Source organism: Zingiber officinale, chromosome 2A (assembly GCF_018446385.1).
Source record: "Zingiber officinale cultivar Zhangliang chromosome 2A, Zo_v1.1, whole genome shotgun sequence".
Lineage (NCBI taxonomy): Eukaryota > Viridiplantae > Streptophyta > Magnoliopsida > Zingiberales > Zingiberaceae > Zingiber > Zingiber officinale.
Window position 1 is genome coordinate 14,691,576 of NC_055988.1, and position 15,858 is coordinate 14,707,433.

Below are 15,858 nucleotides of genomic sequence, written 5' to 3' on the forward strand. Positions count from 1 at the left end.
CTCGATCTTCTGAGGATCAACTGAAATACCTCTGCTAGAAATCACGTGTCCCAGAAAACCAACTGAGGATAGCCAGAATGCACACTTGCTGAACTTCGCGTACAGCTGATGTCGTCGAAGAACCTCCAAGACTGTGCGAAGATGCTGTGCATGCTCCTCCTCGGAACGAGAGTAGACCAATATGTCATCAATGAAAACGATAACAAACTGATCCAGATACTCCAGAAAGATGCGGTTCATCAAGTCCATAAACACCGCTGGAGCATTGGTAAGCCCAAATGGCATTACCAAAAACTCATAATGACCGTATCTGGTACGGAAAGCTGTCTTCTGAATATCTGAGTCTCTGACTCTCAGCTGATGATATCCAAATCGCAGATCAATCTTAGAATACACTAATGTACCTCTGAGCTGATCAAACAAATCCTCAATCCGTGGTAATGGATATTTATTTCTGACGGTCACTGAATTCAGCTGCCTGTAGTCAATACATAACCTCATGGTGCCGTCTTTCTTCTTGAGAAATAGAACTGGAGAACCCCATGGTGAAACACTAGGGCGAATAAATCCCCTGTCTACAAGCTCCTGGAGTTGAACCTTCAGCTCGTTCAACTCTTTTGGTGCCATACGATACGGAGCTTTCGATGTCAGCGCGGTTCCCGGAATCAGCTCAATAGCGAACTCCACTTGCCTTCTGGGAGGCAAACCTGGCAGCTCCTCTGGAAATACATCTGGGTACTCCCGGACAACAGGAACGTCGGAGAGCTGCGAACTACTACTGTCATCAACAGAAAACCATGACAGCCGTGAGACAGCAGCTTCTGCGCCTGAATCGCCGAAATAATCGAGATGTCGTCGTCTCTGATGCCAGTGAAACTCCACGAGGGTTGGTTCGGAGGCCGGAAGGTGACCACCCTCGTCTGGCAATCAACGGTAGCATGATATACCGACAGTCAATCCATACCAAGAATGATATCAAACTCGACCATCTCCAATACTAGAACATCTACCGTAAGTATCATGTTGCCAAAGTCTAACGGGCAACCTCTGATCTCCTGGGTGACTTCTAAAGTATCACCGGACGGTAGCGAGACAGTCAATCGCTGGGGTCTGCAAGTGGGTAATCTACCAATCTCCCGCATAAAGGTACGGGATATAAAAGAGTGCGAACTACCAGTATCAATCAAAATATCAGCGGAAAATGCATAAATGGAAATCATACCGCGGAAAACGGATCCGTCGGCTCGCTGAGCATCCTCTCGGTAAGCATGAACACGCCTGGTCTGGCGGAGGAGGAGGTGGTAATGCTGCCAGCGAGCCTGCCATTGAGGCGCTGCTGGACTATGTGCCAGATAAGACCGAGAGGATGGTGGCGTCTGGTGGGAACCGAGTCCGACATCGCTCGAGTCGGATAATAAGGTCTCGAGCAAAACTGGGTGCTCTGAAGTTGGAGTACTCCTGCCCAAGCATGCCAAATCGCACGGAGGGCTGCTCGCCGACGTGTGAAGATTGGGCCGCCCTCCTCGATATGCTCTGATCGACTAGACTGTCCCTCGACTGACCCTCCTGCAATGTGCCGAGCCTTGGTGACACTCTCGGCTCAGTGTCAGCGGTTTGCAATAATAGCAAACCGATCCCAGAGCAAGCCGAGGTGAGGTGATCTCGATCCACATCTCAAACAATGTGTATCCGAAGGTGGTTGGGTTCTCACGAGAAAACCGGAACGCCCTCAAGAAGACCGCCCGATTTACGAGGCCTACGAGACACCCTGAAATACCTCGACCGACTGACTACTCGAGGTTGTCACATGCTCAGGTTCTGCTGGACCTACCACGATGTCGACCAGTATGCTTTCTTTTCTGTCCGGATATGTCGCCGAGCTAACTCTATAATCAAAGCTCGATTCAATGCATCGAGTAAGATGTAATCCCTAATTCGCAAGCTGTACATGCAGATAACCGTCCAATCCTTGTATAAACTGCATCATCCTCCGCAACTAACTTGGACAAAACCGAGCCAACCGGAGGAATTCAATTATACTCGGTCATCGAGCGGTTATTCATCTCGGACTCATAAAATCATCGTGAGCCATCCGATAGGACGGGGAAAAGCCTCAAAGCCTCTCGAACTGGTCCATGTGACATTCACACCACCAATAATAGAACTGAGTAACCCACGGGCATTAGCTTCATCCTGTAAATGGTAAGCAGCCAGCTCTGCTTTCTCCCACTCGGAGCAAGCCATATAGAAGAAAGTCTGCTCCATAGTCTCTATCCATGACAGAGCCATACTCGGATCGAGATCTCCGCGGAAAAGAGTGAAACGAGTCTTCATCGACTCGGCCAGTGCTGGAATCCTAGCTCGTGCAGCGATAGTATCAGTGAACTATGTCGGGACGGCTGCAGGAACTGGCGGAAACACTGGAGCTGATACTACAGGTGGTACCGCGGAATAAACCGGAGGAGGAACTCCCGGTGCTGCTGTATATACCGGAGCATAAGCCGTCGGTGGTACTGCCTGGGGAACAAAAGTGGTGGCAACTGGAGGTACGGTAGGTAATGGTACCGGATATGATGCAGCTACTGGTACTGTAGGCACTGGGGGCACAGGTGCCACTGGTATAGGATACACTGTAGATCCAAGTGGTGGTGGCACTGAATACGCCGTAGGCTGCGCTGGAGCAGATGTCGGGTACACCAATGGTACCCCTGATGGTACTGTAAACAGGGTAGGCGTGGATACCGTCGGTGTGGCCAAAATAGGTATCTCTACAGGAGCTATCGGGATTTGAGAGCCCGATGCTCCCGCTGCATCCTGAGTCTGTCCCTGACTGACAGGCTCACTAACAGTGGGCATCTCTGGCATATCCAGAGATCCCGTGGTCCTCGCACGTGGTCGTCCAGCACCACGTCTCGCAGCAATACGAGTAGATCGTCTCATATCTGTTAAATTAAATTCCTAGCTAACGACTCTTTTGGTCTCCTATTATGCTTTAGAGATTTTTATATCACTCCATTTCTTGTAAGAAAAATCTTTGTGATGCATCACTTGTTTGATAAGCAATATATTCGAATATCATAGGTCTGTTATTATTCGAGCTTGTATATGTAGCACTCATGTATCTTTACAGTAGTTGAAAGCATTTGCAGTAAATGAAAGAGGTATTCAACAAAAGCAATCATAATAGTTGAATTCTTGTCTTAAACTCCCATGTTTAGTAGAGTCTTTTAATTGAACAATTAAGGTAGATTGGATAATATTTCTACATAAATACCCACAGGCGGCTGGAATAATAGCAGTAAATAAAATCAATCACCACGCAGTTTATATATGTATTCAGCCTCTGGCTGTCACAACCACGCAGTTAATAAAATAAACAACATAGTAATACTCTGACTCGAAATCAACCCTACTCAACTACACTCGTAAAGCCCAAATCCGATTTTTTTTCTTACCTCTTCTGCCGTCCAGGCAGGCATGTAGTAGAGTAAATCCAAATCATACTAAAAGTCCATCCAACGGAAAGATTTCCATACAATATCCATATGTAAGTCCAAAACAAAACTAAAACAAAGTCTGATAGCGAAAAGCTAAAATGAAACAACAACTCAAAAACCAGCAGCGGAGTAGCACTACGTGCAGTGGGGACTAGCGACTGGAACTCCCTCCTGACAGCATCAACCTGAAAATAACAACAATGGAGGTGGGGTGAGTCCAACACTCAGCAGGTACAGTTGATATAAGTCAAAAGTACCCGCCTCCAATAGGAATGTCCAAATCCGATATCGAGATACTCGTCTCGCGTCAAAGTCCTGTAATACCAATAGATATACTTTTATTTAGCTAAAATTCAAATGAATTGCTAAATAAATCCTTAAAACTATTTAGGGCAAAAACCCTAAATAATAATCACCAATATACCTAATTCAATTAGGAAAACCCTAATTACTGATCAACCTTAACTGGTCATCAATTAATTTCTCCACAGCAAAAACCTAAATCAATAATTATTGCTAACACAACTAGCAATAATCTAACACAAAGATCAAAACCATAAACCTTACCTCAAATCAACCGCTGCTGGAAGTCACAAAGTTGTTGCCCAATTAGGATTGTTTACAGCCAGCAAAGATAAATTGCTGCTGGAACAAAACGAACAAACCAAAACAGTAATTAATCCATATTCTTAAACATACAGAATTTCCAACCAAGCTACAACAAGGACAATCCATTTTCCTACATCTTACCTAGGTTGACACCCGTTGCAGAAGCCAGTAGATACCGAAAGGAGTGGCTGTCCAACCACAGCACAACCCCACAGCAAGTTCTAATGCACCTCACGATCACAATTGCAACCTTGACTGCAAACCCACAGCATAAAACTTCACCTCACGGCTAAGATGACTGCTGGATATCAAGATGCGATAGGAAGGGTTGCTGCCAGAAATTAGAAACACCCCTCAAAGCACAAAAAAAACCCCACCAATTCGTGACCTAGAGTGGCAGCAAGGAGAGGGTCGGCGTCGGCAGTGGTGGCGGCGCGAGGTGGCTAGGGCAGAGGCGTCGGTGTGGGCGCTAGGGTCGGTGTCGCGGGCTGAGGCTAGGGCATAGAGGAGACCGGCGGGGTCGCGATCGGGGACCGAGAGCCGGCGGCCAGCGATCGGGATCTCACGGCTAGGGCGACGGGCAGTGGCGATGCTACTCGGGTCGGCGGCGCGCTGCAGACCTAGTTCCGTGCGGAAGAAAACTTGGGAGAGAAGAGAATGAAGAGGAAATGGGTGGCGGAGAGGAAGAAACCGTCACGGCCGGCGGTTAGTGCTCCGGCGGTTAGGGCTCGGAGGCGTCGGGCGCAAGGCTTGGTGTCGGGGGAGAAGAGGTGAACGGCGACACAAATAAAAAAAAAACCGAAGAAACAAAATAAATAAAGAAAAAGGAATTAAGAAATTCAACTTTTCCTCTTTTAAATAGGGTAGCCTAAACAGGCTTTTCCGGGCCCCGTTTTTATCCCCGTCAACTCATTCGTACGAGCTCCGAAAAATTCCCGAAAAATGTCCAAAAATTCCAAAAAATTCCCTTATTAATATTCGCCTATTTCCGGTATTTTACAGGACAGGTTGGACATTATGCCAAATTCTGCCCTAAGCGAAAGGACAAGGAGAAAAACCAAAGCAATACGTCCAAGACACAAGTAAATGTCGTGACTGCTAGTGACGACACCAGCGATAGGTTTGTTACCTTCAAACCTGAACTAAACTTGATCTATCAACCCAATGAATGGTTAGTTGATACAGGTGCTAATGTACATTGTTGTTCTGATCGCTCAGCCTTCCTTATTTATCAGGTAATTGAAGGCACTTCCGTGACCATGGGGAACCATTCTGCAGCCAGGGTGTTTGGGATAGGACAAGTTGACCTGAGGTTCACCTCTGGAAAAGTCCTGTCACTGCATGAGGTGCATCATGTTCCAGCGGTCCGTCGGAATTTGATTAGCGGATCAAAGTTAGTCTGTGCTGGTTATGAGTTGAACTGTAAATGTAATAAAGTTGTAATATTACATTTAGGAACCTTTATTGGAAAAGGTTACCTTAATGAAGGTTTATTTAAACTCAATGTAGAAAATGCTACTTTAAATAAATCTTCTGATATTGGTTGTTCATATAACATTGAGTCTTATGATCTGTGGCATGATAGATTAGGACATGTCAATTTTAATACCGTAAAAAGGATGATGAATCTTGACATGATCCCTAAGCATGCTATAAATGATAAGAAAAAATGTGAAATTTGTGTGCAATATAAACAACCCCGTAAACCCTTCAAATCAGTTGATAGAAATTCTGATATTTTAGAATTGATTCATACTGACTGTTGTGAGTTTAACGGTGTAATAACGAGAGATCATAAAAGGTATTTCATTACCTTCATTGATGACCACTCTCGTTATTGTTATGTTTATTTGCTAAAAACCAAGGACGAAGCTTTAGATAAATTTATGGTTTTTAAATCTGAAGCTGAGAATCAAACCGATAAAACAATTAAGAGGTTAAGGTCTGATAGGGGTGGAGAATTTACCTCGAACCTGTTTCAAAAATTTTGTCAAGATACAGGTATAATCCATGAGGTAACTGCTCCATATAGTCCTCAATCCAACGGTATAACAGAACGAAAAAATTGAACCCTTAAAGATATGATTAATTCCATGTTAGGTAGTTCTGGGTTACCCAACTTTATGTGGGGGGAAGCTCTATACACTGCATGTCATGTGCTAAATAGAGTCCCAATGAAGTCAAGGGATAAAATCCCATATGAGCTTTGGAAAGGCCGAAGGACAAGTTTGAAATACCTTAAAGTGTGGGGGTGCCTGGCAAAGGTACTAGTACCTGAACACAGAAGGAAAAAACTTGGTCCAAAGACCGTAGATGGTATCTTCTTGGGTTATGCTCAAAATAGTATTGCATATAGGTTCCTGATTATTAAATCAGAAATTCCTGGAATAGATGCAAATACTATTGTAGAACTTCGCAATGCTACATTTTTTGAGGATATATTTCCTATGAAGACGAGAACACCTCAATCTAGTATTCCTACTAGAAATGAGCCTTCTTCCGTAGAAGTCCCACTATCCATAGTGGGTACACCTTCCTTAAGTCACTCTAGACTAGATGAATCTAGTGAGTATACAGAACCAAGAAGGAGCAAGAGGCAACGAGTGTCTACGGATTTAGGCCAGGACTTTATCACCTATAATATAGAAGATGACCCTGTGACATATAGAGATGTTGTGGCTTCTCCTGAAGCTAAGTACTGGAAAGAGACCATTAAAAGTGAAATGGACTCTATTATCTCTAATGCTACTTGGGAGTTATTAGATTTACCTCCTGGGTGTAACACTATAGGATGTAAATGGGTGTTTAAAAGAAAACTAAAACCTGATGGGTCAGTAGATAAATTCAAAGCCCGCCTAGTTGTTAAGGGATTCAAACAGAAAGAAGGGATTGACTATTTTGACACTTATTCTCCTGTTACAAGAATTACTACAATCCGAATATTAATAGCATTGGCGTCCATATATCATCTTGAGATCCATCAAATGGATGTTAAAACGGCATTCCTTAATGGAGATCTTGAAGAAGAGATATATATGGATCAACCTGAGGGATATGTAGTTTCTGGAAATGAAAATAAAGTTTGTAGGTTAGTCAAATCTCTTTATGGTTTGAAGCAAGCCCCAAAGCAGTGGCACGAAAAATTTGATAGAGCTATGCTATCATTTGGCTTTGAAGTGAATGACTCTGATAAATGTGTATATGTTAAAATGAAAGGTGATAATTGTATTATCCTATGCTTATATGTAGATGATATTCTACTGTTTGGAACTAACCTTTCTATTATAAATGAGACTAAGACCCTCTTAAGTGGTAAGTTTGATATGAAGGATATGGGTTGTGCTGATATGATTTTAGGGCTGAAGTTGACTCGATCAACTGATGGAATAGCAATTTCTCAGTCACTCTATGTTGAGAGAGTATTAGAAAAATATGGCTATAGCCAAGTTAAATCTGTTGTCACACCATATGACCCTTCAAAAACTCTCCACAAGAATAATAGTGGTGTGGCAGTGTCTCAATTAAGATACTCACAAATAATAGGTAGTCTAATGTATTTAGCAAATTGTTCTAGACCTGATATTTCTTTTGCTATATCGAAATTGAGCAGGTTTACCAGCTGTCCGGACAGAACGCATTGGGATGCATTAGACAGAGTACTCAGATATCTGAAAGGCACTATATCCTTGGGCTTGTGGTACGGGAGATTCCCTGCAGTCCTGGAGGGATATAGTGATGCTAGTTGGATAGCTGACACTACTGAGTGTAAAGGCGTTACTGGTTATGTCTTTACACTTGGAGGCGGTGCAGTTGCTCGGAGGTCTGTTAAACAGACGATTATAACCCGGTCTACATCTGAGGCAGAATTGTGTGTTTTGGATACCACAGTAACTGAAGCTGATTGGCTTAAGGGTCTTCTTTCTGAAATTCCCTTGATGATGAAGCCAATACCTTCTATTTCAGTACACTGTGATAATCAAACAATAATAGCTCAGATTAGAAGCTCCAAGTATAACCAGAAATAGAAGAGACATGTACGAATAAGATTAAAGTCTATTCGTGAGCTAGTGTCTCTTGGAGTGATGTCATTGGATTTTGTAAGTTCAAAAGACAATATTGCTGACCCACTCACTAAAGGACTTGATTTTGAGAAAATCAAGAGATCCAGTAAGGGAATGGGACTGAGGCCTGTCTTGGTTTCATCTATAGCGGCAACCCAACCTATCTGATTGGAGATCCCAAAAAGTAGGTTCAATGTGGTACAAACAAGCTATAAGGGTGAAACGTAAGCATCAAATTGATTGAAATGTAATCTCATAGTCTCTTCCCTGGATAGATGCTTGACTGCTAGTAAGGATGAGCTTAGGAGCTCTTAATGAGTTCAAGGTCTTAATGACAGGATGCTTGCAGTACATCCTTGGAGAACTCACATATGTAAGTGTAACTGTGTGGCCGCAGTGTGGGGGGTCTAGGCAACTCCCCTTAGCACTTATGAAACAAGATTCGGTGGCATGGCCGTAATGCACCAACCCAGAAGGATTCAACCGTCGCCCGTGATGAGTTGTTACCAATTGACTTCACATATAAAAAAGGTTTAAGTTCAAGACCTAGTTCACTTCAAACCTATGTGAATAAGATTGGTGTACTCAGGTGAAAATTCAAACCGGAAGGTATTTTCACTAAAAGCTCATTGCAACCTAGCCTCAGGACATATTTTATCTTTTAAACCGAAATGATTTGAATTTGTGGGGGATTGTTGAATTTTGTATTAAATTCAAAGCATTTTTTGGTAGTGTTTTTAGTCCCACATTGCTAAGTGAAGAAGCTTGGAAGGGCTTATATAGGAAGCCCTTCCATCCTTGCTTAGCAATGATAAGGGGACCTACACGCATGCGCGGGCCAAGCCCAAATCGAGTGGATTTGGGGGGTTCGAGCCGGAAATCCATAAACCGGGCGTCACGTACGCGATTAACGCACGCAGGGGGGTGCAAATCCCCAGCCCGTGGGCCTTGCGCTCACGGGCGGCCCGGTCTGTTTTTGCTAGTTTGGTTCAGTCTGAACCAAACCAGTTTGGTTTCCGGTTCGGTTGGTTCGAACCAAACCGAGTTTGGTTTTTGTTCCGCGTAAGGAACGGATGCAACACCGCGCGAGAGGAGACGCGGACGCGACACCGCGCGTGAGGAGACGCGGACGCGTTTCCTCGCTAGCGAAGCAGTGCTTCGTACCACCTCAGAGTGAATAAAAGGGGACAAGCAGTGCCTCTATTCTTCACTCAATCTTCCTTCTTCTCCCTTCTCTGTGCGATACATTCTGCACAGCACCTCCTCTGTTTTTTTTTTCGAGTTCTAGTCTTTCCGGTGCACCTACGGACAAGACGAGCGGTTGTCAGATCTTGGGGGAATTTTGCCGGGGAGCCTTTGCACCGTGAGGCGGCAATAAATTCTCTAAGGACAGTCGGCGTGCCGACGCTTCAACCGGATAACTATATTCTAAACCTGACTACTTTATTTATCAGTCTATTGCATGCTATTTTTGTGTCAATATAATACTGTTGTTTATATTGCTTAGTTGAAATATATTTGCAACACCTTCCAGATAGTAGAGGGTCATCCTGAAGGGGCCACCGAGGTGATGATTTCACCTTTGCTACCAAAGAAGCAACTTTAATTTCGCTCGGGCCAATTGTGTAGCGGTAGGGTGCATTTTCAGTTTTTCATACATCTAAGGACCGAGTCTCAATTTCGGTGAACTAACAGATGATTTTTTTAATGGGCAATTAACTTAAGAATGTTAGGTTGATGGGTCGTTCGAACTTGATTTAACTTGGCCGGTGGAAAACTTCCTTGGGTCGGGGCAGGATCGATCATCCCCAGGATTAGTTGACGTAAGTTGAATACCTAGTGTCAACTAAAAAAAAGAAGCGACTCTAATTTCCGTGGGACAGTGGTGTGGCGGTAGAGCATATTCTCAGTTTTTCAAACATCTAAGAATCTAGCCTATAGTTGTCAGATGGGTCAACCCATGGCGAGACGAGGCGAGCTGACCTACCAACCCAACTAAAGACGACTTACGGATTAGACGGACCAAACCACGAGCCCACTAAAATAAATAAAATAAAATATAAAAAAAATTAAAAATTAAAAATTTGAGTTACGAATTAAATGGGGCAAACCCCAATGACACCTAAGATAGTGATCACTTATCACAATAGTTTGATAATAATTTCATAATGGACTGCGACCACTTATTGAACATATTTTGACAAAAATGATTAATCATGTCAGGTAACATTGAATATGGGATGACTAGACCTCTTATTGAAGCGCTTGCGGTGGTTGGTCCAAACATCTATAATCTATTAGTTGCGAGTTTCATTTGAAGAAAAAAATCCCTATAAATACTTATTGAATAAGTTTTGGAAAAAATGATTAATCAGGCTGGGTAACATTGAGCATAAGGTGACCAACCTAGCTCGACCCCACGAAAATTTTCCACCGACCACCATGGTAAATCGGGAAGTACAAGAGGCGGACAGCGTAAAAGCTGAGCATCCCTTAATTGTAAATCTCATTTGAAGGAAAAAATCTCTATAAATATATCATAACTAAAAATCAAATCATAGATATTTAAGAGATAATTAAATATTCTTACCGTTCAACCATAACCCTGGGACTTATTGAATAAGTTTTGATGGCAAAAAGGCGAATACGCTCATCTCCAGTGCCCCCGCCAACCTGTCCCAGGATCAACAATGAGAAGGTAAATTACATACGGCTATTAGCCTTTAGAATAATGACTAGTATATTATTGGACAAGTTTTGAGCCCATTAAATAAGAGGTCATTTATTATCAAACTTATTTTTATTTATTGGATATTAAAAATATATATAAAAAATAAATAACGTTCAATAGCATCCACAAATAAAACTTAATTTAAATTTTATTTTTTATCAAATGTATTTATAAAATAAACTATCCAGTGTCCTTATTTCCTATCTCTTACTCTTCCTTTTCTCCCATTTCCTGCGGACTTATGTTTTAATAAATCAGTGAGTCAATCCAAACCCGATGTAGCCAATCTACATATATTACAGGCTCAAATGTATTCTGAATTTATCTTTAAATAAATTGATAAAATTTTAATTCAATCCACTTAAAATATTTAACGGGATGGATCAATTCGACCAATCCAACCTAAATTGATGTTTTTAGAGTTTCAACTTCAACTAATTAATGGATAATTTTTTTTTAATGGACATTTGACATTAAAAGTAGATCCGCTACCTTAACGGCCCCTAGAGCCAACTCGACGGATATAGAAGGAGGTTAATTCCAGTACACAGGCAAGAAGTGTATGGTGGGGTGAATATCAGGTCGTGAGTTCCTAGGAGATTTGATCGCTGGTCATTACGTCAAAAATATCATACATCGTTTGCACTATATCTTAGGGCAATGGACGATTGACCTTAGAATGTTGAGTTGATAGACCATCCACTGTAAGCGCTTCTTATTCTAATGACCAGTGGAAAATACTCACGAGACCGGATTGATCACCTAGGATTGGTTGACGTAAACTAGATACGTAATGCCAACTTAAAAAGAAAACTACTCTAATTAGCCCCTAGGACCATGGGTGATGGTAAGAAGTGAGACGGACTCTCTAGGTAATGAGAGTTCAAATCTCACCTAAGATACATTACACCGGGGGATTTTGAAAAATTTAGAATGCTAGACCATCGACCAGGACTCATTTTCCCTTCCCGATTTATCCTGATAACTTGTTGAAAATTTTCATAAGACCGAACCAGTTGGGTGATTGACTAGTACTTATCTATCATTCCGATTTAATTTTTCATAGGATTAAATTGATCATCTCCATAATTAATAATTAATTATAAATACAACTCTAATTCTTGAAATAGTTAATTTATTTAAAAAATAAAATTTCGAATCAAATTTTTAAATTTGATTAGATTTAATCGAATCTTTACTTGTTGAGAAAATGTTAGGTCCATATGATATTCAATTTATTAGAGGATAATAGATTTATTATAATAAAATAATAAATTAATTTTCAACGAACACGCATTATATATATCCTAAAAAAAAATAATCTGATTATTTATTTTTTTTCATATAATTTAAGAATAAATCAGGAGAGTATAATCATGTCTTATGGGAAGTGTTCAGTGCATATTACATATTGGATAACGGATACAAGAAACCAATGATAATATGGAACCTCAGGGGTTATTTGTTTGGGAGTTTGGAATGAGAATGAAATGAAATTTGTACTTGGTTTGGAGAAATGAAGGTGGGACCTACGGATTCATTCCTCTAAATAGAGAAATGAATCATTCCTGAATAATATGAGGGGTATGGATATTATTCCCATTTCAATAATATTTATAATTATTTTCATATTCTTTCCCATTCTTTTACCCGAACTAAGCGCCCCTGAGTTTTCACCTGAAGTGTTAATGTCGTGTGTCAGGTATCAGGCACGCGGGTATAGAAGAGGGTGAATGAAGGAGTTTGAGTATCATAGATCAAAAGTACAATCTTTTAAACCACGTATAAAAACATTTTAGTTGCTGTCTTTGTCTTCTTCTCCCATCAATTTATTTTGTCTTCTTCTCTCTGTCATATATTTAAAGTGATTTATAGTTCTTTAAAAGGCCTCCAGCAGTGTATCTTCAGCCACGAGTATCTCCATCGAATGAGTCGTCTCACAAGGTACTCGACATTCACCATGCGAATTTTCGTTCTTCTTTTTCTGTTGTTATTCGCGTTCTGTCCTAGTTGCCATAGCTCGGAAGAAGGATTCAAGGAAGAATCCTCCATTAGAATTTGGAGGAAGATGATAGTTCTTGATTTTGAGAGACAATTGAGGGCTGCTATTCCACCATCGGGGCCTTCCAGGAAACATAATTCCATCGGCAATATTAGGAAGATACATGAGAGTTTAAGTTTTCTTAGTTAACTAGTTATTAATGTTCTAAATTGGAGTCTGGTCACAAAAGTAAGTTTGCCTCTATCGAACTTGTTAGATAATAATTGTTGATGTGGATTTATTGTACTAGAGAAGAGTTTGCAAGTAAATTTTTGTAATAAATTATATCCAGTGGATGGATGCTCTCAAATTTACTCTCTCTTCTTATTATTTGAATTTAAACCCAAATCATCTTTTGCTGGTTTGCATCTTCATCTCACTCCAAATCGCATCATTAGAGCTTGTTCAGAACTTCAGATCCAACCTCAGTCCCTACGCCTCATTATTCTGGTCCTTTTATTATTCTTTTTACTGTTTTACTATTGTATCCCAACTATACATTCGATCTTAGATGTTTAGAAATTGAAAATATAAAAAAACTGAGAATACGCTCGACCGTTTTTCTCAGCTTTTCTCAGTTTTTAAAATAAACTGAGAATATAAAATTTACTTTATTATTATTGTATTTCTATTTGATTTTCAAAATCAACTTATTAAAGTAAAAAAAAAAAACACTCAGAAAAAAACAAAGGTTCAACTAACTAAGTTTTTGAACGACTCACAAGTCATGCCCAACACCAACACCAACACGTACGGTTCATGATAAATCCAACAAAACTCAACCAGAAAATCGACGAGTCTGTTTGAAATTGATCTGTATTTATGAGACTCAAAATTACCTATGAATAATTTAACTCGTCAACATGGACGACGGCTAACCAGCCAATAGTGAAATGACGAGGGACAGCCGACGAAAAGGCAACATTGTTGTGTGGGGTACACATGTGAAACGCCGAATAGAAATTAAGAAGTGATAAAAAATCAATCGTATTATTAAATTAAAAAGAATATTAGAAATAGACTGTATAAAAATTTGTCCAAATCTTAAATTTAAAATAGAAAATGAAAAAAGAGATAAAATTATCTTATAAATAAATAAAAATATATAATATAACATCCTTGATGTAGTGATAAGGGGGCCACTAAGTGCATATTAAGAACGGAGATAGCAGATGGCGTGGAGGTCAAAGTCAAGATCGACATGAAGGTCAAAGTCAAGACGGTTAGCATCACAGAACCAACGGGCTCACATGAGCGGAGGTCTACGGTAGTTAACGATCAGAAATGAAGCATCTGATCGGTAAGTGGCTTGTTCAAGTAGAACGTCCATACAACCAACAACACGACGGCAAGAGCATCAGATGCTCATTACGAAGTGGAGGAATGCTTAGGCGACCAGAGCGCTGGTCCGATCAGGCGATAATAATCAACTAGGCTAAAGGATTATGGAGAAAATCAGCTGAAGTAGACCAAGCGGGATCTCCGGCTAAGCGGCTCCCCTGCTTGGCCAAATAGTGGGACTCATCTCATATCTTTTGATATCCCTTTGGGAATAATACCGCTGACAACGAGGCATGCTCAACAAACGAATTGTACGATAGAAGTTTCTATTGTCTCATTAGGGATTTGCATGCCCTGTTAAGGTATAGTGTCGGAATCACTTATCTGACATGTCCTTTCATATGACAATTTAGAGAACGTGCGCACTCCTTGAAGAGTGTGCACGTCGCCCATGGGTCGCTATATAAAGAGAGATCTATGCACCGACGGAGGTATACGTTATTCACTATTCACGCCTATGATTGTTGTTGCTTCATTTCCTTTCATCTTTCCGATGACTGACTTGAACGTCAGAGGGCTAATGCCGGGGACTACTTCTATGACTCGGCACTAACGTTTCTTGTGTTGTAGGACAGAGCGAGGTCTACACACGGTCAACCCAGAAGCCACATCCCCAGCCAGCCTTCTTCATGATTTTCAGACATGATCATATTGGCGCCGTCTGTGGGAACGTAGCTTGTATCCGAAAAGCGAAGATGGAGGATGTTGGATGACTCACGATGGTGACATCAACGAAGGAAGAATTAGATATGCTGATACAAGTCTGGGTAGCAAAAATGGTGGAGCAATAACAGCAACAGGCGATGGCCAAGCGCTAGGTACACGAGCCCACGACATCAACGGTGGGTCAATAAGTCGGATACAGTGATTGAGCGGAACATGTATCCGTTCGGGGGCAGAATAAAAAGCCTACTGGCGCATATGGGGGCGTGCCCAATGCACCGACCCCCTTTCATTGTGCGTTGTTCCAGACTCCATCAGAGGAACAATGCCGAGTGGATAGGGAACCAGGATCCTCATCAGACGACGCACCCGTTCGAGATGCACGGAAAGGGAAAGCATCAAGAAATGATGATTCACCTAAACATATCAATTGACAGTTCTCTCAGGGGATCTTAGACGACCCCCTGCCCCGACATTACACACCATTGACGATTGAGGAATACAATGAAACTACCGATCCAGACGACCACTTGGCCAAGTTTGATAACGCATCCACACTCCATCAATACACCGATGGAGTGAAGTGCAGGGTCTTCCTCACCACCCTTTCCGAATCAACGCAACGCTGGTTCGGATGCCTACCAATCGGATCAATTCATAGTTTCAAAGATTTTCGAGCGGCATTTTTGCACCACTTCACTAGTAGTCGCAGCTACCAGAAGACAAGTGTTAATCTGTTCTCGTTGAAGCAAGGGCCCAAGGAGGCATTGAGAGCCTACATTAAGCGGTTCAACCAGGTGACCATGGATATTCCACCTCGGAGATATTGGTAAATGCCTTTGCCCAAGGGCTTACCAAAGGGGAGTTCTTCCGCTCCCTCATCCGAATGTTGCCAAAAGACTTCGACCACTTACT